Below are 24,027 nucleotides of genomic sequence, written 5' to 3' on the forward strand. Positions count from 1 at the left end.
TTTTGACCTCAGCGCTTGTTTCTGACTCATCCATAGATGTGCAATCCCATACGCATGATATGACAGCACTTACATTATGAGGTCACACACATTAGCAGAAACATGATGGATCAGTGTCTATCGCAAACCTGAGATCAGAGTAAAACTTCTTTGCATACTAACCAGTCATTTGTTTTATTTGCTTTGCGTGAGAAGTAAATTATGTTAATCTTAGTCTTGTCTTTGCAGTTGCAACAGAGACATCTCATGAAAAAGTCACAGCACTTTTAGTTTAGAATCAATGAGATAAGAGACACTGCAGCTCAAAATTAAAATTTATTACATATTTGTAATATATTACTGACTCTTTGACCTCCTTACTACACTCTAAAAAAAGATTAATTTTATGCATTTTTTCCTTTTTATCTTATTTTTTGTATTTAAAAAACACAAAAATGTAAAACAATTTACAAATATACATTGTGAATTGACATGTTTTATGTAAAATAACGTTTAAAAAACTGTAACGATGAATAACCATAAAATGTAATTTTTAAATGAAAATTCTAATTTTTAAATACATCACAAATTGATGATAAATTGTCAAATATTTCCTTTTTAAAAACTGCTCAGCAGGTTAAGCAGGTGACCCGTGTACAGGGGCTGGTCCCCGATGCAGCGGCCTGGGTTCGATTCCTGCCCACGGCCCTTTGCTGCCCCCACTGCACCTATCGAATAAAGGCAAAAAAGGCCAAAAAAAAAACTTTTAAAGAATGCAAATATTGTTATAATAGGTTAATATTAATAATAAAAATGATTACTTCTGCAATTTTACATGGATTTGTTTGTTTTGGACTAGATATCTTGTATTATTACAGAAATTTCCACAGCAAAAATTTTAAATTGACATTTTCATCAGTGTGCAGTATCTATAAGAACCTTTTTACACATGTAAATATTCTTCAAAAATATTGAAAAAGGTTTTTAAAAAAAAAAAAATTAAAAAAAAAAAAACATGTAGAATTAAGACCGGAATTAATGATAATGGAAAAATATGCCATTGTTATTTTCTGCATTTTTTGTTTGTGCTCCAGCAATTTTTTAAGCTATATTTGTTGTGTACTTTATGGATTATATTCATGTTTTTTCTGCCATGCATTTTTTATTTTTTTATTCAGTTTTTTTTTTGCAATAATAGTAACTTGAATGCTTTTTTAAGCTAAAATGAAAGAAGTCCAAAAAAAAGATTATGAAGTTCTTATTTTCAAATATTACAACACTTGATTCCACTCAAAAGCAGGAGATAAATGGGATAAATGGTTAGTGCTCTTCTCTATCAGATGTCCTGTCCTCTCCATCTGCTGCTTGCTGTTGTGTAATCAACAGAGGACTACTTTGATTAATGGTGGAAGCCCTCTGGACTCTGCATGCTCTAATTAACTAACCTCAGTAGGTTTTTAGGCACCCTCCGACTTGACACCCAAAATCAGCATAAAAAGGACTAATGAAGTTGCATAATGAGCGATTACATTAAACTCAGCTTGATTTATCTGGATGATTTGTTCAGATGATCACAACTCATATTATTATCCTCAAGTGTTTCCTTTCGGTGGCAGAAACTTTATAGTCTTTCTGACCTTTAGCTGAAATCTCCTGAAACTGGACCCGCAGAGTGTGTGGAGCAAACAAGGACACACACACACACACACACACACACACACACACACACACACACACACACACACACACACACCATTATTTAGTGGGGGAATAAGTCGACCATTGACCTTGTGTGTGTTTGTGTCTCTGCCCTCTCTGGTGTGTTTCCACTAAATTAAGAACGTATTAGCACTTAAAAACCCTATCCTATTTCACGCAGGGAACCTGGATTACTCTTCAAAGCCAGCGGTTTGGCTCTTTTTATGTTGTAACACTTAATATTTTATGTCAGTGTGACAGTTGGAGCATTTAAGAGAGGTCGTACGTCAGTCAGATGTTAACGCTGCACATAGGGGTCCTTGCCAGTAGCTAATTATGGGTTTGATAAGTCCTAACAAACAAGAAATAAATTGCTTCCAATGAGCCAAGCTGGAAAATATTTTGATAACTTCATTTCACTCCCAAAACACATTTTGTTTGGGCATGCAGTAACAACATTTCTCCTTATTCTGTTGCTGTTTGCTTTGAAATTAAGTCTTAAATTGCATAATTTGACAGGTTTTGGGGAATTAGACTCAGTAAACATCCTATAAAAGTAATTAGATCTCATTCATTAGAAGGGTTGAATTTATACTTGAGTCATTTTAATGACACTAAGTCCTCAAAGCAGTGTTGGTTTACTTTTTTCCCCCAGATCTAAAACCAATAGGTGATAATACATATAAACAAGCTCATTCAAGTTAGTATTTTACATCAGAGCAGCGTCATAGAATTACTGTCAACCCTTATTGCAGGGAATTTTTCACACAGCTGTAGATGTAGCATTAAGCTGGCATATAGCGTGTTTTTTCAACCAGGGCCCCCCAACCAACTGTCCCCATTTCCCCTGTAGTAAATACGTCTTCACATAAACAAGCAAAGCAGGGAATTGTATTGCTTCTACAGAGTGGTGTGAAGCCACACAGCCGCCACACTGGAAAAAAAAACTTCATGACTTAAGGTCTATTACAATAAAAAAGACCACAGCCATGATTAAAAAGCCTTTTAGTACTCCTAGTCACTGCCCGTACTAAAAGTGTTTACACACATGCCGTAATTTGGAATCAGGCTTTTGTAGACTGTAGTTAGAAACTCATTCGACTACAAAGATTGCAGTTAAACAAATACACATCTCTGTAATTACTGGCTAACCTATTTGGAAGATAATGAAACCCGAAAGTAATGTACGCGGAGTAAAAATGGAAAGAAAGACGGAAAGAAAGATGGGTAAATTAGCCTATTGATGAAAGCTGCGCTGATGAAAACAGATAATAACGTATGAATCATCATGTTTTGCTCTCTTGTCGCGTCATGTTTTATTCAGAGGCCTCTTTTTATTGTGTGCAAAATGTCTTTCCACCTCGTTCTACCTGTCATCATATTGCATTAGCTTTCTGAGCTAAATGCGTCGAGGGAGGGTATCAGATTTCTTACGGAGACGAGACAAAGATGGACAATGAATCAGAAAGGCAGAGATGGAGCACCGTTGGAGACGGTCCTCATGTTCCTCTTCACAGCTGCTGCCAACAGCAGGCCAGTTCGGTCTCATTGTGTTATTTAGAGACTCTGACACAACAAGGAAACTCTACCTGTTTCCATTATGATGGATTCTCTAATAAAGTGTCGTGGCTCGGTTTCAAACGGGAGAACCTGTTTTGTGATTGTGTAAGCCTGTCACTTAAGCTGCTCACTACTTATCCCCATTAAAACTGTCTCTGGAGATATATGCCGTGTCTGCATGTCTCTGTGTGGCTGCAGGAATGGAAACCAACTGTTTTTCTACATATTTCCATCTCTGTTTCCTGCTGTTGTTTGTTTTCTCTGTTCAGACACAAACTGTTTAGTCTCTTTCCCTCAAATTATGCATAATCAACAGTTTATTATTGTGGCTTGACATTTGTAAGTCTGTTCGCTTCCTCAACGTCAGGGGGACCATGAAATGAGTGGAAATAAAAGGAAATAAATGTAATATTTAATGTCGTGGAGCTCTCATAGGGAGAGTATGGGACTTTTTTTTTGTCCTCGTGACATCAAAGAACTCTAAAAATAAATAAAACTCTATAAACTGTATTCCTTCACTGTGATGACTTTGCTGAATATAAATCAGCTGTTTAACAAAGCACTGCAGCCTACTGTAAAAGGAGCTTTCTAGATTGTGACATAAGTACAGTTCATTTATCAGCTATGTAATAATAAATAGATGTTTAGTATATGCTCATAATCTCTGCATCTTTGCAGTCAGCAGATCTTGTATTTTTTGATTATTGTCAAGTTTCTTTTACTATTAAATCTGCCATTTCACAGATGAAGCCCTATATCAGTTTGTAAATAGACCTTTGTCAGATTCATTTCCGCGGTTAAGTCTGAACTTCCACAAGCTCTCAGGTCAATGTCTGGCCTTTTTCAGAATATTATAGGCTTGACATTATGTCACAAGGTAGTCTGGCCTACCCTCTCAACACAGTTTATGAACATCATGTTACAAATGTGCCACTTTAACTTCCTTGTTTTCGGAAAATTCTCAGAGAGATCCAGAAATAGTTCTCTATTTTCACCGTTAAGTTTGCATTCATTCTACTACCAGCTATAGTGACAGAAGCTGAATGTTTCAACTATTTAGTGATTAGCTTTTTTTTTAGTTTTTGCTCACCAGATGGACTCCATTTAAAGTTAGTGACTGGTTGCATTCTGCTTGGTGTACTCGGTAGCTTATTGATTATTGTTGAAATCAGTGTCACATAGATCTAAATCATTCAAACATGATTGTTTATTTCTCCCGTAGCACATACAGAATAGCTGAGATACTCCACAATCTGATCACACACCATCCAGGGTACCCTGGTGAGGGATGACTGATCTATTCTATCACTTCTATGACAGTTCATGTTCACAAGACTTCTAAATGTTGTCCAAGCACCAAATTATCTTGTACAAGAGCTCCCTCTTGTGACGACATCACATACTCACAACTGCATGCTATGTGTTCTTCCTAAAGACTCTATTTGACAGTTATAAAGCCCCTGAGTGCAGCTGACAAAAATGATTCCTTAAAAAGGTGGAAAATGTGCCAATCCTATTACAAGTCTTTGTCTTTATCTCTTTGTCACAAATAAAGCAAAACAACGAAAGCAAGGCTCAAAATTGTTAGAAATCCTTTTACGAAATGTTGTATTTCTCCCTTTCTCTACACCCATCTGACTTGTTTGAAGTGGACAGCAGAGCGTAGTTGTACACTAAAAACCTCATCTCTGAATAAAAACAGAATCTTTGAAAAGTATGTTGATAGCTTGTGTTTTTTATAATATTTTTGCTTAGTGTGTGGCACCTGGGGGGAAGATGATTGCTGCATATATGTATTAATGTCCTCTATTCTCCAAAGCAGGTAACTACGTTGCTGTTTAGATTTGCTGTGGTGATTTAGAAGACAGTTTTAAGCATATTGATTCTTTTTTATCTGTATTAGGTTCCATATAGTCGGTCAGAAATGAAAATCCTCAAAGGTGGAATTTGGTCTCGAGTAATTTTATAGTCACAGTATATGTCTTATTGTTCTGTTTCCACAACTCATTAAATATTAATACAAAGTTATCTGCAGCAATATGGTGTACATATCTATTTTAGGTCCCTTTGTACAATAGAAGAAAGAGTTTCATTTGTTTTGCTCTATTGCAATAATTTTTGCAGTATAACAGATATAATATCAACGGTGGAAGTGAAATGAAGCATTTGTTTGCAGAGATTCTCTGTTCCCTGCAGACTAATCAGTGTTATCAATCATTAGAAAGCAGCAACAGGGTTGGACTAATGTCAGATAATCTCATTTAGCGGAGTGGGGCATGGAATGCACATACAAAGAGAAGCTACATACAGCAACCCAACCACCCAAAGATACAAGCTACAGACAGATACAAAACATTTAATTGCAATATTCTCAGTTAGATCAAGTCCAACTTAACAACAAAGCATCAACAAGAATTTTTTCGCTCATGATCTGTGTTGTATGATTTTTTTTTTTTTAAATGTGGTATGAATGACTTTTTAGTAGTTTATTGCTGCTGCGTTTCTGCTCATAAAACTTGGTTTTGATTTACTAAATTCTGACCTCAACACAGTTAAAAAAAAAATAGAAATTGCTTTTGTAAAATGAACTGAGATGCAGGCAGAAATAGCCCACACAAAGATCTGTTACTGATGTGATGAACAATTATCATCCTTAGATCGCCATGCTTCCAGCAGCCAAATATGAGTGAATGACAAAGAAATAAATGTATATGAACGAGTTTCTTGGATAAATGTAAAGAACCACCAGGTGTCACTGTGATTCCTCTGAAGGTTCGAAGAGTCAGAAAGTCTCAGTATCTTCACTAACATTCAGAGATTTTATTCTTGCCGGACAGAACAGTAATAATTGGTCTGATTTAACATTGATTTTCTTTTTAAAACGGCGAGCTCATTTATTCTTAAAATTGAAAAAATTGTGTAGGATTCAATAAAATGACTGTAAATGAGAGTTCAGCGTTAATGGGAGAGACAGGCTTTAACAATTTAGTTGTCTTTTTTTGATTAAAATCTTCTTATTTTCTATGATAGCTGAGAGCTAGTAAGACAAGCAGTCACATTTTTCATAGATGCACTACTGTATCAGCGTGTTTGGAATTCTTGATGTTTGCTTCTTCAGCTTCGCATCACACAAAATTGCGCTCAGTTAAACATAAATTTGGTATAATTAGCAGCATGACAGGGTTTGCTTCAAACGTAGGCGTGAACCACCAATGTCTGTTAATTATCACCTATTCGTTCCCTGTGAAAATAGTTCTTATTCCAATGATATGAATCTGATTAATGCTCAAATGGAGGTATAGCAGATACATTCCATGTTTCTAAATGGAAGCTTGTTGTCTTTCTAAGAAGGCAAAAATGACAGTTTAGCAGAAATAACACTAAGACCTCATTTGGCTTTTGTGTAAGGATATTAAGGAGGAGTAATGTTACTCCAGCTGTCAACAGGGAGTTATTGCATTGGTCTTTTCCAGCTCTTATCAAGTGTATCTGCTGTTGTGCTGCAGAGGTTGTCAACCACTGCACCAGAGTCGCGGCCTGTACAGTCCAGTGGTTATTCATACCCTGACCACGTACTTCAGAGTGTACTCCTTCTCTGGCTGCAGAATGTGTGTGTGTGTGTGTGTTTCCTCACAGTGATAATTGCAGTAGATTTTGGTCACGCACATTTGCACACATGCACAGCATAACCCACAGATGTGTGTGCATACGTACGCACTGCGAGACCAAACTAACGTGGATACAAAATGATTAATCACTGAGCACAGTTCAGTCGCCACAACATGGCACACAAACACGCACAGTCCTCTCGCATTAATGATGCTTGTTGATTACAAAGAGCGAAACGGAAAATATAGCAATTTCGAGTAAAATAAGAGAAGGAGATGGTGGATTTAAGTGTTATTGGAGCGGTGCTTCGGAACAAAGATATTATTGATTTCTTTCTCTCTTTATAGCTTCGTTGATTGCCTCTACAAGTATTAGTGCAATACAGCAGAGACACCAAATCTGAGTGTGAATGTCTTAACTGCAGTTTAAAATTGTGTGGTTATGAATGATGAGAGAGATGAGATGCTGCTGCTATCTCCAGAATCTTTACAGTTTTTTTTCTGATTTACAGAAAGTCTTGTTCTGTTGCATTCCATCTTGATTGTAACAGCAGTTCTGCTCATACATTCTGTTTCTGATGCATCTGCAAGGTCATGCAAGCTCACAGAACATATTAGCATTTTAATAGAGCAACAATGTCCCCTCTCCTTTCCCCCCCCTTTTTTTTAGTAAATGCAAATCAATGCAACTGCAGAACTTAACAGCACCAAGTAATGGAATATCATTAAAGATTTTCAATAATACCACTGTACATTTTACTGATCGCAGGGCAGTGTAGTTTGCTGTATTGTGCACATCTTTTACGTGCTGAATAGACCCAATCCAGCTTAGAGGGAAATTAATGTGCACTGGAGTGTGCTTTTTTCAACACCACTAATTTTCTAGGCATCAGGGGATGTGCCAAGTGTCTTGTGCTTGTTTATCAGGATGGAGGTTTTTGATGCGCTCTTGTGCACGTCAAAACTGTCAGCTGCTGTTTGGAGATGAGCCGTCATCATGTGAACTGCAGATGTTTTCCAACTAATTTGATAACTTCCGGCTAATTGGCGGCTTGATTATGTGTCCGGAAGTATTGTGCTGTTTCCTCACGCTTTTGGAGCCGCAGCAGCGTGAGAATCTATCTGCAGTTTAAAGTCCTCATATAACCCTAATTGTTGCTTGTTTGTTTCTCCCATAAATGATTTCTGATATGTTTCATGCTCATTATGAACTGAGGAATTCGTCTTTTTCACATCAGATGTTTTGACTCTCCAAGGAAAGAAAACACAGATAACATTAAATGTGGCATTAATCTATTTAAGTGTCCCAATATTTGAAAAGTTTGATAGTGATCCAGCTTGCACAACACCAGAACCCTAAAACTGAAGCAGCTAAATGGAATTCATCCACTTTTAATCATTAAAATTTGTTGTGTTGTGTTTTTCCTGCTGTGCCGTTCTAAAATAATAAAATTATAAATATAATACAAAAACACAGACTGAAGTGCTGATTCAAGTATGTGACTGCAGCAGCTACTCAAAAAAGGGAATCCACTTTCAAGGTTGCATGTGTTCTTTCTTCAGTTCCTGTCAGGTTATTTAACACCAAGTAGCAGTTTTTTCAAACCACACTCTGGCTGTGAGTGGATCCGTTTTTACCTCGTCATCATCTGGTCTTATGATGAGCATTGGAGTACAGATTTCCAGGAATTTCCCTGTGCAGTCTTAGGCTAAGAACAGACCTCCATTTGAGCAAATGGCACATAACAAAGCAGTGATCTGCCTCTTGCACAATGTGGACACTACTGGTTGAAAAAAAAAGTTCATATCCAGGACGTGGAGCTGTACAACTTGAAACTAACACAATGAGACATGCAACGTTTAGGTCAGGCTTATGTTCAACTGTACTTTGCACCATTCAAGAGGCCAAAGGAATACAGGGGCTGTGTCATCTTAGTAAATGTTAACATCTGCATCATGTAAGAATAATAAAAATACATCAATATGGATTTGTGTGGGATGTGAGTTGGTGCCTCTATTGTCCAACTTTAGTGATATTTTTTTGAATAAAAGACCTGCTGTGTGCAAAATACTCAAGATTAGTGTGGAGAATGTGCATTAAAATTAAAGAAATGCTTCAGATTCAAATTTTTTTTTTAGTTTTGCTACATGGTTTGTCATGAAAATGGCACAGAAACATTGGTAGTGAAGACAAAGTGCTGCCAAACTTCACTGCTTGTCTGTTTTATTTCAGTAGATGGTTACATATAGATGGTAATGTTGATGACAGAGGAGGTCCTCAGAGTCTGAGTACAGTTTGGTTCACAGTGTATCAAACTGGTGCATTGAAACGTTAAATGTCAGATTTATGAGAAAAGTCACTAAACCGGTTTGATGGAGGCAGTTTTTCAAGCTGAGGAATCGTGACTTGATGGCCGAGGTCTGAGTGCCTTCCAGTCATTTTGCTGTCAAATTAACTGTTGACCATCGAGCACGCTGATAGATGCTGTTTCAGAGATTGATGAGATTCCAAACCGTTTCTGACAATAGCAGGCTTCCTTTCCTCTCTTCTTCTTCTTCCTTTGACTTATGAATCCTTATAGTATTATTTTTGAGTTTTAGTTTTCATGTCTGAAGTTTTTCTTTTGTTCTGTGCGTTTATTTGAACACTGACAGATGAAACAGAATGTCATAGCGGCGAGTGTCGTATTTGATTATATTACATTAACCACCAGGTTTATAATATGGGACTCCCACTCCTTTTAGTGGAGTTTGTTACCCTTTGGCATTATATACTTCTGGTGGTGCTGCTGGGGCCACCATTGAGCAGATTTTTTATGCTAACTGTGGTGCATTTTATGCTATATGTTGTGCATTTTAGCCTTTTTACATGCATTTAATGGATTTAGAACCTGATGATGGTCTCAAAAATAGTTTGTTTCATGCAAATTGTATGGAAAATAATAGGTGTCACACACAGTATATACCCCTGCTGTCTATCTATATAGATTGTACTAAAGCAACCCGACAACATGGTAAAAGACTCATTTAATGTCCTTAAAAACTTTTTTTTTGTCTCAACTTCAATTTTAAAAAAATTCATTGTGATGGAGGAAATAGGTGAGAAATCAATTTGGAAAACAACTGAGGTTTTTTTTCTTATTTACTGACTGTTTTGCAGCTGCAGCGCCTTCATGTGCTTTTTCTGTATTTATAGTTTATTTGGTCATACTGTGTGTACTGTACATTTTTCTGTCTTTTTTTACACTGTGTTCCGAATATGTTCTTAGATATTTTTCTACTTTTCTTTAGCTGTCTTGCCATGTCTTTTAAGTACACTACCATTCAAAAGTTTGGGTCACTTAGAAATGTCCTTATTTTTGAAAGAAAAGCTTTTTTTTTTCAATGAAGATAACATAAAATTAATCAGAAATAGAGTCTAGATATTGTTAAAGTGACTATTCTAGCTGGAAACAGCAGATTTTTAATGGAATATCTCCATAGAGGTACAGAGGAACATTTCCAGCAACCATCACTCCTGTGTTCTAATGCTACATTGTGTTAGCTAATGGTGTTGAAAGGCTAATTAATGATTAGAAAACCCTTGTGCATTTATGTTAGCACATGAATAAAAGTATGAGTTTTCATGGAAAACATGAAATTGTGTGGGGGACCCCAAAGTTTTGAACGGTAGTGTATGTACAATGTTTTTATGAATGCAGCATGAGTAGATGCACAGTCCAAATTCCTTAAAATAAAAATCAAAGAGCTAATTTCTGTATTAAAGTGAAACTATTACATTTCACTGGGGACTGTGTCTGAAATACACCTCTCTAATGTATAATATGCTAAGAACAGAATCTGTGCCACGCAGGTTTTGCTGGAAATGCACAGTATAATCACTGGAACCCTTAAGGGAATATTTAAATGGAGACAAATCTTAAAGTCCATATTCCAGACTGTGTAGTCGTACATAGATTGTACTTGGCAGTTCTTTCACTCTGTTTGTGGATGTTTTGATTCATCTAATAAGGTTGGAGATCTATTAGTAATATCACCTGATCAGAGGTGTAGTAGCGAAGTTAAATAAAACACCTGCATGTGTGTGCCTTTGAAATGACAAAGTCGCACCAAGATTATCTGAGTTTAGCTTAATTACTGGATGTCTTTGGGATTAGTGGCAACACCGATCAAAGGAGCTTCCCCAATTTCCTCTCTTTATACTCTTAAGAGCTCTCTGAATCCATTAATCTGAACATCCACTCCGCTTCTAGCCTCCATTCACATGCTCAATCCCTGCCTTCCAGACTCACCGCCATGGATCCAGAGATGTTCTGCCCAACATCCTCAGCCTGCTCAGCCTCCAGGCGGCACTTTAATGGCTCTGGCGAACAGAACAAGAAAGACGCAGTGACGGGGCATTATGAAACCACCGGCTGCATCAGGAGAGGTAAGAAGTTGAGATAGGTAGATACATGCAGGATTTTTTTTTTCTCATGGTCTGATGCATTTAGCATCATTCCATAAGCTGCTGTCTTCGCAATTACTCCACAGTGTTTTTGCTGTTGTTCAAATTATAACTGTTGTGCTTGAGCTTTCCAGCCTGTAATTTCAAGAAATTGCAATCCTCTCTGCACCTCACTGATTTTGTGTGTTTCATCTAATACGTGGGTTGGAGCAAACTAACTGTTGAACACTGTAAGATGTTGTTCCAAAGAGCAATGTACTCAGAAGTTGCAAGCAAAACACAAATACAGTGACAATAAACTCAACTCAACAGGCCAAATGTAGAAAGTAAACAAGATTCAACCGGAGTTTCACAAAAAAAAGTAGGAAAAAATGCAAAACAGGGTACAAATATGAGGAGAAGACAGGAAAGTATAACTATTTAAACTACAAATCTGCATCATAAGATTGTGTATGTTGATGTTTCTCTCTGTAGCAAATTTTTCAATGTCTGACAGGAAAACACCTCCTCTTTCTGTCTGTCAAATGTAAATCAGGCTCCCTGGCACTAGTCTCTGATGTGCTACACCAAAAAAGATCAGGGTCTGGCTTTACTTGCGTTGATTTACTTTAGTTCTCTGCCGTTTTTTGCTCAGTGGGTAGTGTACAACTGGCCTGGGGGGAGGGCGGAGGTGAGACCGACTGCTGCAAGTTTCATTTTGAATCAAAAATCAAAAGAATGGACTGTAGAGAAGTGCAGACAATGATGAGTCTCTGGTTACTGCAGAATGAAGGGTGTCATTTTTATCACAGTTTTAACTTTTAGATTTGTTAAGTTTTCTTTGTGTGTGAGTGTGTGTGTGTTCACAGCTCGATTTAGCAGATAACAAATAGTGTATAAGAACATGTCATACAGGAAAACTACCATCACAGTCAAAGCTGCACATTATACAATAGTTTGTTCCAGACAGTTTTGCCTGCAGAAAACCTGTGTGCTGCCAATATGACCATCAATACTCACTTTAAAAAAAAAAAAACTGTTAGAAAAGGTCAAAACTGTCTTTTTGTGAGGAAAAAGTAAAGGCAGTCCTGGAGACAACACCATTGACAACATCAGTCTTCTACGGATATTGGAAAAAGGTAAATATAAAAAGGAGAACTGTTACCTTTTTTCCTTTTTTTAATCATCTTGCACAGTTCAAGTTCTTGTTTCTACTACATACTATGTAAGCTTGTATATTCTAGGGTGACTAATTTGCACATTCCTGCACAGTTAAAACATTTGTATTACTTTTTTGTGATTTATAAACCCTTGATTACACTTACTGCTAATTTGACTTATAACAGTGCTTATTATTTACCTTGTAACACCTAATACCTACTACTGACAACACTTTATAATCTACACTGCCCAACCCCCCAAAAAAGTCGCTCACTCTAATATTTTCTTGGACTGCCTTTAGCTTTGAGTTTGGCACTCATTATTTGTGGCAATGTGTTGATAAGCTTCTGGGATGTCACAGCATTTATTTCTGTCCAGAGATGCATTAATTTCTCACCAAAATTTTATATTGATGATGGAAGAGTCAGACTGCTGTGCAAAGTCTTCTCCAGAACATCCCAAAAATTCTCAATGGGGCTGACATCTGCACTCTGTGGAGGTCAATTCATGTGTGAAAATGATGTCTCATGTTCCCTAAACCACTCATTTACGATATGAACCCCATGAATCCTGACATCGTCATCTTGAACATGCCTATGCCATCAGGGAAGAAAAACTCCATTGATGGAAAGACCTGGTCATTCAGTATATTCAGGTAGTCAGCTGACCTCATTCTTTGGGAACATAACGTTGCTGAACCTGACCAACCCCAGATCATAACCCTAACCCCCACAGCCTTGTAGACACTAGACATGATGAGTGCATCACTTCATCCTCCTCTCTTCTTACCCTGATGCCCCCATCACTTTGGAACAGGGTAAATCAGACCACATGACCGACCACATTTTTTCCTCGAAGATGATGGTTCTCTACTATCTTTCCAGGTTTTAATAATGCATTGAACAGTTCTTAACCTGATTTTAGTAGTTTCAGAAATCTCCTTAATTGTTTTGTTTGCTTGATGCAGGCCAGTAATTTGACCCTTTTGAGACAGATTAACTTCCTTTCTACAACCACAGGATATGTTGTCTTCCAACATGGTTGTTTAAGAAATGAGAAGCTCCTCACTGCATCAGCTAGAGTTAAATAAGTTGTTGCAGCTGAAACATATTCATCACTGCAGTAATTATCCAATGGAAGAATCTTACCTATTTGCTCAGTTAAATCCAGGTGGCAACTTTTTTTTGTAGACAGTGTATTTACTGTTATGGACTAAAGTTAAAAACCTACTTGGCAATAAAACCTTTCAGATTCTGGTTCAGTGTCAATGAACTGTGACCAAAGAAAGTTTTTCTTCTGTAAACATAAAGTCAGAATAAACTTAGATTTGCATTAACTGATCTTTGGCAGATGGCAGTGCAACACAACTATCAGAGCTTTTTCACTGACAAGCCCCAAGAACAGTGACAGTGAACCAAAACTGTAAAGTTGTGTGGCATGAAATTAAAAAAGTAAGCTGACAGATATTATTATTCTTTTTTTTCTGTAGTTCAGAACTGCAGAGTTGAGTGCAGATTGGCACATCATTACAGGCAAAACTTGTATATTACACAGGTATTTGTCATTAATCATCTGATCCTTAAAAAATATAAATGTAATAGTAGTGTAGATTTAAGATCAGGATTCTTTTTACACATTGAAGAAACAGAAGAATAACTAATAATCAGTTAATGTATTTTGCAAGTTGATCATCAGTACAAACCTAAAAAACATATTCTTTCAATTGAAGGGGAATATTCTACCAGGTGATTATAGATACATGAGTATTTGCTATCAAGGTATGTCGGCATGTTGTGTTTTTATTGTCACATTTAACACCTACACAATGTACATTCCACAATAATTATCATGTTGCTTCCTTGGGAGGCTTCTCGCAGCATCCTCATCAGGTTTCCTCTGATGAGTAACCGGCTCGTAAATGAGGCACTTTTCTTAGCACATAGCGAACTGTTGCTGTATTCTTCCTCGTCGTTGCCATGGCGATTGCAATAGGAAGTGACTGCCTGGGATTTTGTTTCACTTTATTTTCTAAATTCATCATTCCTTTGGCCTCTCCTTCGTTCTTCCCTCTTCCCCCCTCACCGTCTATCTTTAAGGGGATGAAAGGCAGGATATCAGCCTCTCTCCTCTTCTCCCAAAGCCAGTCAGTTGCAGACCCAAGCAGTGAGAGGGATTATCCCTCTATTTCTATTAGTCACACACTCATAAGCCATGTATCACTCTGAAGCTTTGTGTCAGCAACTCCGCATCCAGAGTGGGGAGACTTCTCATTATTGGTGGATTGAGAGGTTTTAGCTTATACGGAGAGCGCAATATTGTGAAAGTCGTGTCATGTTTGAAGCAAAATGCATTTCACAGATTACTCCACGGTGTAATATGTTTCAACTTTCATTACTGCTATGACTCCTTAATTGGCCTATTAGTTCAACTTGGAGAGAGGCTGCATTGGAAGGGTTCTTTAATTACACCCATTTGTAAAGAAATGTTGGAAAGATCTTTGCAAACTACACACTCAGTGTCCATGCATGGGTGTGTGCATGGAATGTAACGGCGATCTTGTATTTTATTAGTATAACAGTCATAACGGTGCTTGTTACAGTTATAGAAGGCGCACATTGATAAGTAGATGGATACATTCAGCAGGTCTGACAAGTTATTTATCCATAGCCTGCATATAGCTGCCACCATTCTGCTTCTTCTCCTGCATTCTGTCTCATCACACTGCAGGAGAAGAAGTATCTCGACACCCAGGGAGGCTGCCGACAGCAGACAGATTGTTTCAATGTTCTGACCTTGAGTGATGACGATGACAACTCCGCTTGCTGGACTCTTCTTTCTTTCTTTTCCAGCCTTCTCTTTCACCGTCCCTGCAATTTACAGTTTATTTGTCACTTATTTATCTCTTCATCTTTGCACTGCTAAACGTTACCAGTATTTGGCAGGAACGATCAAGCAGAGTAACAAACACGAATGTTTTGGCCATGTGCAAGCGCATTTTGGCAAGCCTCTTTTTCTCTGAGGTTTACTCATGTGAGCGTTCCAACTCAGATTCCCTTCTAAAGTGCACAAACTTGTCATAAATGGTTATTTCAGCTTGATAAATGCCATGTTGAACATTCACATTTACCTAGCAGATTAATTGAGATCATAAATCTTAAGTGACAAGTGTTTTTCCCCCTGTGGAGAAAGGCTCATGACTGGTGCGACAAGCATGAACCACTTGTGAGTTTCCTTTGTGCCTAATATAATATTTTAAGCACAAGAAAACTGAATGAATGTGACAAGTTCCTTTACTCTGACTGGATTCTGTATGAGGACCGTTTCTCCTGCCATTACAGCATTTGGAGAGTGTTGTTTTGTGTTCCAACACCTCTGTGACCGATGTGAATGCATATTATACCCTAGCAACTGTCCAGAATCACCATAGCAACTACCTCACACACATTAATCACCACAAAGACCCACAGAGAATTGCTTCTTTATTCATCAACGCAAACCAACCAACAACCAACAAACATTACAACAAATGAATATCACCTTTATATCATTTTTAGCAGTCCGTATGGTGTTTTCTATATATGCTAGAAGACATAAGAAAAGATAATGTAAGCTCAAACTACATTAATCCCAAAAGACATATCGCAATAAACTATTCCACATGAAACTGGAATCTTCCATCCATTATCTATACACCGCTTAATCTCCATTATGGCTGTTGGGGGAGCTGGAGTCTAACCAAGTACTTGTTTTCAGCTAGAAGATCCCCGGTTCACATCTCTCTGTGTGGAGTTTGCATGTTCTCCCTGTGCATGTGTGGGCTTTTTCTGGCTTCCTCCTACAGTCCAAAAACAAGCTGAGGTAAATTGATGATTCTAAATTGTCCATGGTTGTGAATGTGACTGTGCTTGTTTGATTCTATGTGTAGCCCTGTGATGGACTGGTGACCTGTCAGCTGGAATAGACTCCAGCCTAATGAGGATTAAGCGGTGTATAGATAATGGATGGATGTCTTTGAACATTAACCTGTTCTATAGGAAAGTCTAAAAAAATTGCATGTGAGTGAAATATTGCACCTGAAATTGAAATATTAGATACAATTAGCAAATATTGCACGTGACATTGCAATGTCACACATGATAGTGAAAATTTCACATGAAAATGAAATATTGTACTTGAAACATGAAATATTGCTCATTACATTGACATGTTTTACATTAAAGTGAAATGTTGCACATGTAGTGGAATATTACACATGAAAACAATCACACATTATACTAATACCCCAAAAGTGACAAAAATATGAAACAAAATCCGAAGCCATGTTGCTCTACTGAGAACAAACAGATATTCCTGCTTTGGTTAACAATTAAAGTGCAGAAAAAGTGAAAAAAGGTGAAAAACATAAGCACACAAAATGCACCTCTGGCTGACTTCGCCCAGGACACTGCAGGCTGTGAAGTAAAGTTCTATATCATGACTAATATAAGCAGCCAGCGCTATGGCTGAGCGTTTCTGCCTTTGAACTGCAGTGTACTGATGACCCTCCAAAAAATACACATTTTGTATGCGAAATACCTAAGAACCTGACCAATCCTGTCAGCTTAGGAGATGGGGCTTTCCGGACCACTCTTTAGCATTGATTTCACGTTCTAACATGTATAGCTCAGTTACTCTTGCCATTGTGTAGCGAAGAGTAGTTGCTGACAGATTGAAAAGTGAGCAGGTGTGCTCCAGCTGCAGCACTGAGCAGGTGTGGTTGGTGATATAGGCCTGAATGTCAAACATTTGCACATTATTCTAAAGGAAGCAACAGCAGAGTTCCTCTAAGCCATTTTAAGGCACAGAGGGTTATTAAAACTTCAAAATGTTTTGGTTTTTTTTTGATGAACAGAGAGGAATTTTTTTTAGAAGTTTAATCAATGCCAGGAGAGCAACTTTGAAATATTCATGTTCTGCAGCTCAAGAGCAGGCTGTGCTTAAAGCTGTTGAGTTTCTTGTCGAAAGCCTTGAAAGTATTGCATAATGTTTTTGAGTAGTTTTCACTGTGGATTTGTTTGTGTGTGTCCAGCTTATCTTTCGATACATGGAACGTGAGATCATGAAATACTAATCAGTTGTAACCACAGACACACACACAGTCAGTCGACAAGATATCGAAGCTAATAAAGTGGGCATGCTTCAATCTACAGCTCATATTTGTGATCACGTAGCTACCAAACATAAAACCTCCTCTGCACACAAACAGCACTCATGGTGAAGATAAAATGCTTAATCTGTTTCACTCGGGAGGTGTGATAATGATGATGATGTGTGTCTGTGACTTTGACATACTCACTTTGAAAAATACTTCCCATGTGCAGCACCATCAAGCCCAACCTGAGGAAATGTGTGTGTGTTCAGGAATAAAGGTTAATTCTCCTCATGGCACAAGTGCAAGGAACAAAAAGTGTGTAATAAATTTTAATGCACATTTATCCTGAGGCGCAGGGACACGTTGATGGCAGAGTGTTTGTGCATTCAGATGTGAAAGAAGCTCCACCGGCTGATGCTGAGGATAGTTTGATGTGATACAGAAGGCGGTGTAGCCTACCATGAAAAATCTTTTGGACTGTGCTGAAAGGAGGAATAAACATTTAATGGATCATCCTTATATTTTTCCAAATGCGTAAAAGGCTGAACACAATCTTTGTCATCTTCTTTGGACTGTATCTGCTTCTTAATCTTTCTTTCCAGTTCCATCTCTGCTGTTTATTTGACAAATTCTTGTCATTTGAACTTATTTAGACTTGAAGCAATATTTGTTTTGTAAGTGAACTAAGAATATCTAATATACCAGTGGAAGTATTCAAGACTGTCCTGCAAATGCAAACCAGAACACTCCTGGGGGATAAACCTCCTCTTTGCATCTTCCTTTGTTCTCGGTGCATCTCATTTTCAGTGACGTGACCTGATTTTTGACAAAACATAGTGCAATTACAGGAAACCGTCACGTCTAAACAGAAAGTTGAATTTAACAAGATTTCTGTGACCCTTTATCTAATGAAGTCCTTCTTAAAGAAAAGAAAAGGCATGTGGGAATACATTAAAATTTAGGCAACAAAAATATTTAGAGAATGAAGTCCATTTTCAGATTTTTTTTTTTTTTTTTTGGAGCTTTAGAGAAATAACAGGTGTTACTTGGATTTGTTCCATTGAATTGTCCCATCAAGTGAAGTCAGTGTGACACAGCATGCACAATGAAACAGAAGAAGCTAAATGGGATTCAGCCATCATTCATTTCATTATTTACACCTGTGCTTTTCCTACAGTTACATGTCAAAATATTTTCCATTAACCTCCTAACACTCACCAGTTTCAGTGTGAAATGAGTGAAAATTCTGCTGCTGTATTTTCGGTAGAATTAGTCCATTCTGAGTCATCATTTCAAAACAGGAAGCCCCACAATTCAAACAGCATAAACCATTTTAGGATGCCGATACCACAGCATCTGCAGCAGCGATAGTTTGTCACTCTGTCGTAAGGCTGAGTTCACAGAAAAACTGTAGTTTCTCTCCATTTATCATCTATTGAGGCACATTCTGATGAGTAGCTTGTATACTATTTTCCAATTAACAAGTCCATCGAGCAAGATGCTTCCAAGCTTTTAGTCTTTAATTGTAAAAAGGAGTGCATGTTTGGGGATTGCAGTGTGTTAAAGTTAAAATTAAAGTAAATTTTAAACCATATATAAAGCAAAAGAAGTAACTGCAAACTAAAAATGCTTGCATTTCACTTTAACAAAACACAGCTTTCTACCTATTTTGCCACATCATCCAAGCTCTGTGTATGATGAAAATATCTCTGCAGTTATTGTAAATCCGTCCATCCATTATTGATACACCACTTAATCCTCATTAGGGTTGCGGGGCGGCTGGAGCCTATACCAGCTGACTTGTAGTGAGGGCAGGACACACCCTGGACAGGTCACCAGTCTATCACAGGGACACATAGAGAGACAGACAATCACACTCACATTCACATCTATGGACAATTTAGAGTTACCAATTAACCTGAGCATGTTTTTGGACTACGGGGTGAAGCTAGAGAACCCGGAGAAAACCCACGCAGAGAACACGCAAACTCCATGCAGAAAGATCCCAGGCCCAGGGCAACCGGGGGTCTTCTAGCTGCAAGGCAACATCGCTAACCACCAAGCCACTGTGCAGCCCCGCTATAAATCCAGTAAATGAAATGAAATCCGATATTTTACTGAGGAAGCTCAGTTATGAATGCAGACTTTTGAATGTGTAAAAGGTTTAAACAAAAAACTTGTTTGGTTTCATATTGAGTTTACTCAATATGAAAGTATGTGTTTCATATCACAAGCTTAGATTAATAGCAGCAATGCTTAAAATGAAGAGTGGATTTAAAAAAAATCAACGAATTCAATAAATGGACAACTCTAGTGCAAACTGAGTCATTGCTCTGACTGTGAGCGGCTTTCTGTTAGCAAGTCCTGTGAGGAAAACATCAGTGAGACACCAGCGTCAGCCCTCGAAGTAAGCAGATGATGCGAGAGCAATCACTTCATTTCCGATTCCACTTGCAACTCTTTTTTTTTTTTTTAATTAAAGAGATCAATATTGTTTCCTGTGCTCCAATGAGTGCACATAAGACTTTAATTTTGGACTTTGTCTTCCTGCCAATTGGATGTCGGTTTTTTCTCTCAGCAACAGGCTAGATTTAGATGAAGTAATCAGCCTCAGTGTGGAATATGTACCTACATATGAACCAACAAAGCCCACTGGGGCCTTTTAAACATGCCAGACTACAAGCAGTGTAAACAGGTCGATTTGTTTAGTCCATATTGCTCATATTTTACCAATAGATCTTCTTACTGATATTTCACAGCACAGTTATCTTCTGCTTTTCCAACACGTGCAAAATAACAACTATTAGCAGTGAAAGCGTAATGCACACAGCGTAATATACTATGAATCTGAATCACCTATAAGTGATGTGAATATGGTTCTCGTTTTGTTCATTCAGCCTGACCACAATCCGCTCTCCCGTTTGAATATATATTGAAAACTTAACACTTCTCTTTTTTGCGTTGAGGAATCTCAGAGCACCGTCATTATCTGTGGGTCAGACTGATTCAGGTCCTGTTGTGATAAGTAGGAGGGAGGTATCAAAACAGTGTGAGATAGGATGTGTGTGGTGGATGGTGGTGGATGGTGTGTTTTCATTTGCACAGTGTGTGTTCCCGCCTTGTGATAGAGTGGATGACACGTGGAAATAGAGGTCGCTGAAGGAAACCCCTTCACCTTCAGTGCGCAGGCTTTAAAGAAATATTTAAATGCGTTGCAGGTGGGTTTGTGTGAACGTGGCTCAGGAATAAAGCAAGTCCACTCATTTGAATTCTCTAGAAGTCAGTGACGAGCATCAGTGAATGTCTTTTGATATTATATCAGATGGCTAAACAGCATGGAAGCCGTAATTATTCCAAATTTGACTTGATGAAAACTCCAAAAACACAAACTCAATTGGAAAATAGTGTTTTTCTTTTTTTCCCAGTGACAACACTTCCCTTATTGTTTATTTCACTCTGCCATCTGGAACATGCTTCCACTGTGTTGTGTGAACATGTGGTTTTACTTTGTATGACTACACCTATGCTCTGCTTCTCACAATACCATCCTGATTTTATTTATGCTTTTCAGAATGCTTTCTCAGCTCCGTAGTTAGAAAAATCACCTGGGATTGAGCTAGATCCACAGATGATATATCAATTGCAGGATACGCTGCAGGAGAACATCAGTACATCAGGCCCTCCTGACTCTGTGCAGCACAGCGCTCACACTGACAGACGGTGAAGAATTCCAATTACTGACCCTCTACAGATTGGCAGAGTCACACCACTTAGCAGTAGACACCCTGAAGGACTCTGCAGAGGGGCAGATTATTCATTTAAAGCCTCTCTGCTTGATGAGCTGGTGCAACTACATGTACAAAAGAATACTTCAAGTGTTCATCTGGGCCAGCTGCCACCCGGCAGAACAAAGCTTCCTGCTACAGTCACCGTCTCTATTCTGTAGACTGGACCACTATACCGCTGACGTTGCATTTCTGCATCACCAGGATACAGCGATCAGCCACAACATTAAAACTGCTGACAGGTGAAGTGAATAGCACTGATCATCTCAGTACAATGCAGTTAGTCTGACTCACTGGATGCAGGATGAAGGTGTAAAACTTGCATTGGCCGAGACGGGAAACAACAACCTCGAGCAGCAACACAACACAGCACACTTCATATTGAAAATGGCAAGTTGACAACTAGGGCTAGCTTGTTTTCCAGGCAATTGGTAACAAATGTCTTAGGAAAAAATCTCTTCATAAGCCTTTGTTTACTCATCGATGACAGGACTGTATGAGGCTTACACTTAGCTTAATTCTCTATCAGTTGTAATTTAACTACAGTTTCACAACCCAGTCCTGTCTAGCAGCATTCTGATCCCAGCCATCATCATTCAGTGTTGATTTTACACATCTTTTAACTCTTGCAGTGGCATGTGCCAGTGAGACTGTCTTGACCAATGCACCAATGTTTAATAAAATTCTGCAAGAGCCGCATACCACGAGCAAATCTTTGGCTTTACTGAGTCCAGTGACCTCCTCGTCCAGAGCTTAAGTATAGACTGGATTCACCTGTTGGGCATTGACTATCAAATTATATTTGTTTCTTTTCAGTCAAAGTTTTATCACAACGTAGACAGATATCTTTTATAGTTTTTTAGTGTTTTCTTCTACAGGGAATTAACGATGACAATGATCAAGTTTTTCATCTATGTATGTGAAAGTGTTCTGCCATTTGTTTTCCTACAGTACAACAACAGTGAGGTGCAGCCAGACCATTGTGTACTACAGAATGAGCTGGTTAAGCAATGCAATATTTTTCAGGTAAATCTTGGTTGCTGGCATCCGTGGTGATCTTGCTTTACCACTTACCATCCACCTCAACATTGTTACAGACCAAACACACCCCCTTATGGCCACAGCCTCCATCTTAATTTAGCAGGATAATGGACCCCATCACACCACAAAAATTGTTGAGAAAAAGTTCGAGGAACGCAACAAATAGCCCTGACCTCCAAACTCACCAGATTCTAATCTGATTGCGCACCCACTGGATACGAATTAAAAATGTAAATATCATCAAACAATGTGTAACGATAACCTTAAACCTTAACAGTGAATAACTGTGAGTCAATGCAGATAAGTTTGGATGTGTTTAGTGAATTTAGTAAGTACATCTGTAGCCTTTATGAGCGACAAAATGTGCCTTTTTAAATGCAATCCCTTTTTAAATGTCATCAAAACTGATTTTCCCTCTTCATTGCTTCTTTCATCCAGTGTTCACTAAATGTAAAGATGTAGACGTCTTTACATGTAAGTTTATTAGTGAATACCAAATATTTGTGTTGTATAGTCCTTAGTGTGTCTTTTTAATGTGTCCTCTTTTGTTCTGTTATCAATATTTTTGGTGTGTGCATCTGCAGTGACCGTATATTCTGGGAATCATTAAAGTTTCATCCTCCTATCTGATTGAGCCTCGGTGATTAGGAGAAAATGCAAGCTAAGGCTAAATTCGGTCCACATCAGCTGATAGCAATCAAAGGACAACACTAACATCACCCTGAGATCTGGATGTTTTGCTGTGTACAAAAATAGAAAACACGGTCGCACGAGGGAATGAAAAGAGTGCCTTTCATTTTTCAATTTTCTCAGCTCATTCATGTTTGCTTGTAGTTTGGCTGACTGCCCCTCCACAGCACGGGGGTGACGATAAGCTTCGCTGTTTTAAGCGTCTGGCTCCAGTACAGTGGCTATTTATTGGCCGAGAAGAGAAACTGACTTCGGAGATGTGAGGAGGAAAAGTGAGGAAAGCACAGAGAGTGAAAGAAAGTAGGTGGGCGTCCTCGAAGGTGTTTATTACGTGGCCGTGGCGTGAAACAGCAGGAATGTAACGGGCAATTTCAGCTGTTGTCCATGTTCAGCAGCAGTCTTTGTTTGGCAGCTTGTAATTATCACACACACACTTTTTTTTTTTTTTTTTAAAACAAACAAAGTAGCACTGCATGTTTCTAGTGAAACACTGCACACACCACCATAGGTTGTACTGAAACCCCATAAACTAAACACTGAAAATAATAGCTGAAAGTGTATACAGTATGCATGTGTCAGTTTGGTGTGTTTTTCCCAACTCATATTACCAAATTTGTATTTTCTGTAGTGGCAAAGATTGTAGCAGGTGTTCAACTCTAACTCAACTGTCAATATGCGTATAATAAGTATAACAGGGTAAATATATAATTACAGGACTTACATTATCTCAACTTAATAATAAGAACACAATCCAAAGAATTTTTGAATGAGCTCATTTTATTCTTATCTATTGTTTAGCTAATTAGAAGGTGGTTGTTATTCAATATGGACAGTTATTTAGTTGGTTTTTTACTGATATCCAGTCATTTTTTATTAATTAGTGATTGTTTCCATAGTAAATAATGGAATTTGTAAAGACATGATCATAATGAGCATAAAAACATTAAG

This window comes from Amphiprion ocellaris, chromosome 14, assembly GCF_022539595.1.
Source record: "Amphiprion ocellaris isolate individual 3 ecotype Okinawa chromosome 14, ASM2253959v1, whole genome shotgun sequence".
NCBI classification, from domain to species: Eukaryota; Metazoa; Chordata; class Actinopteri; family Pomacentridae; genus Amphiprion; species Amphiprion ocellaris.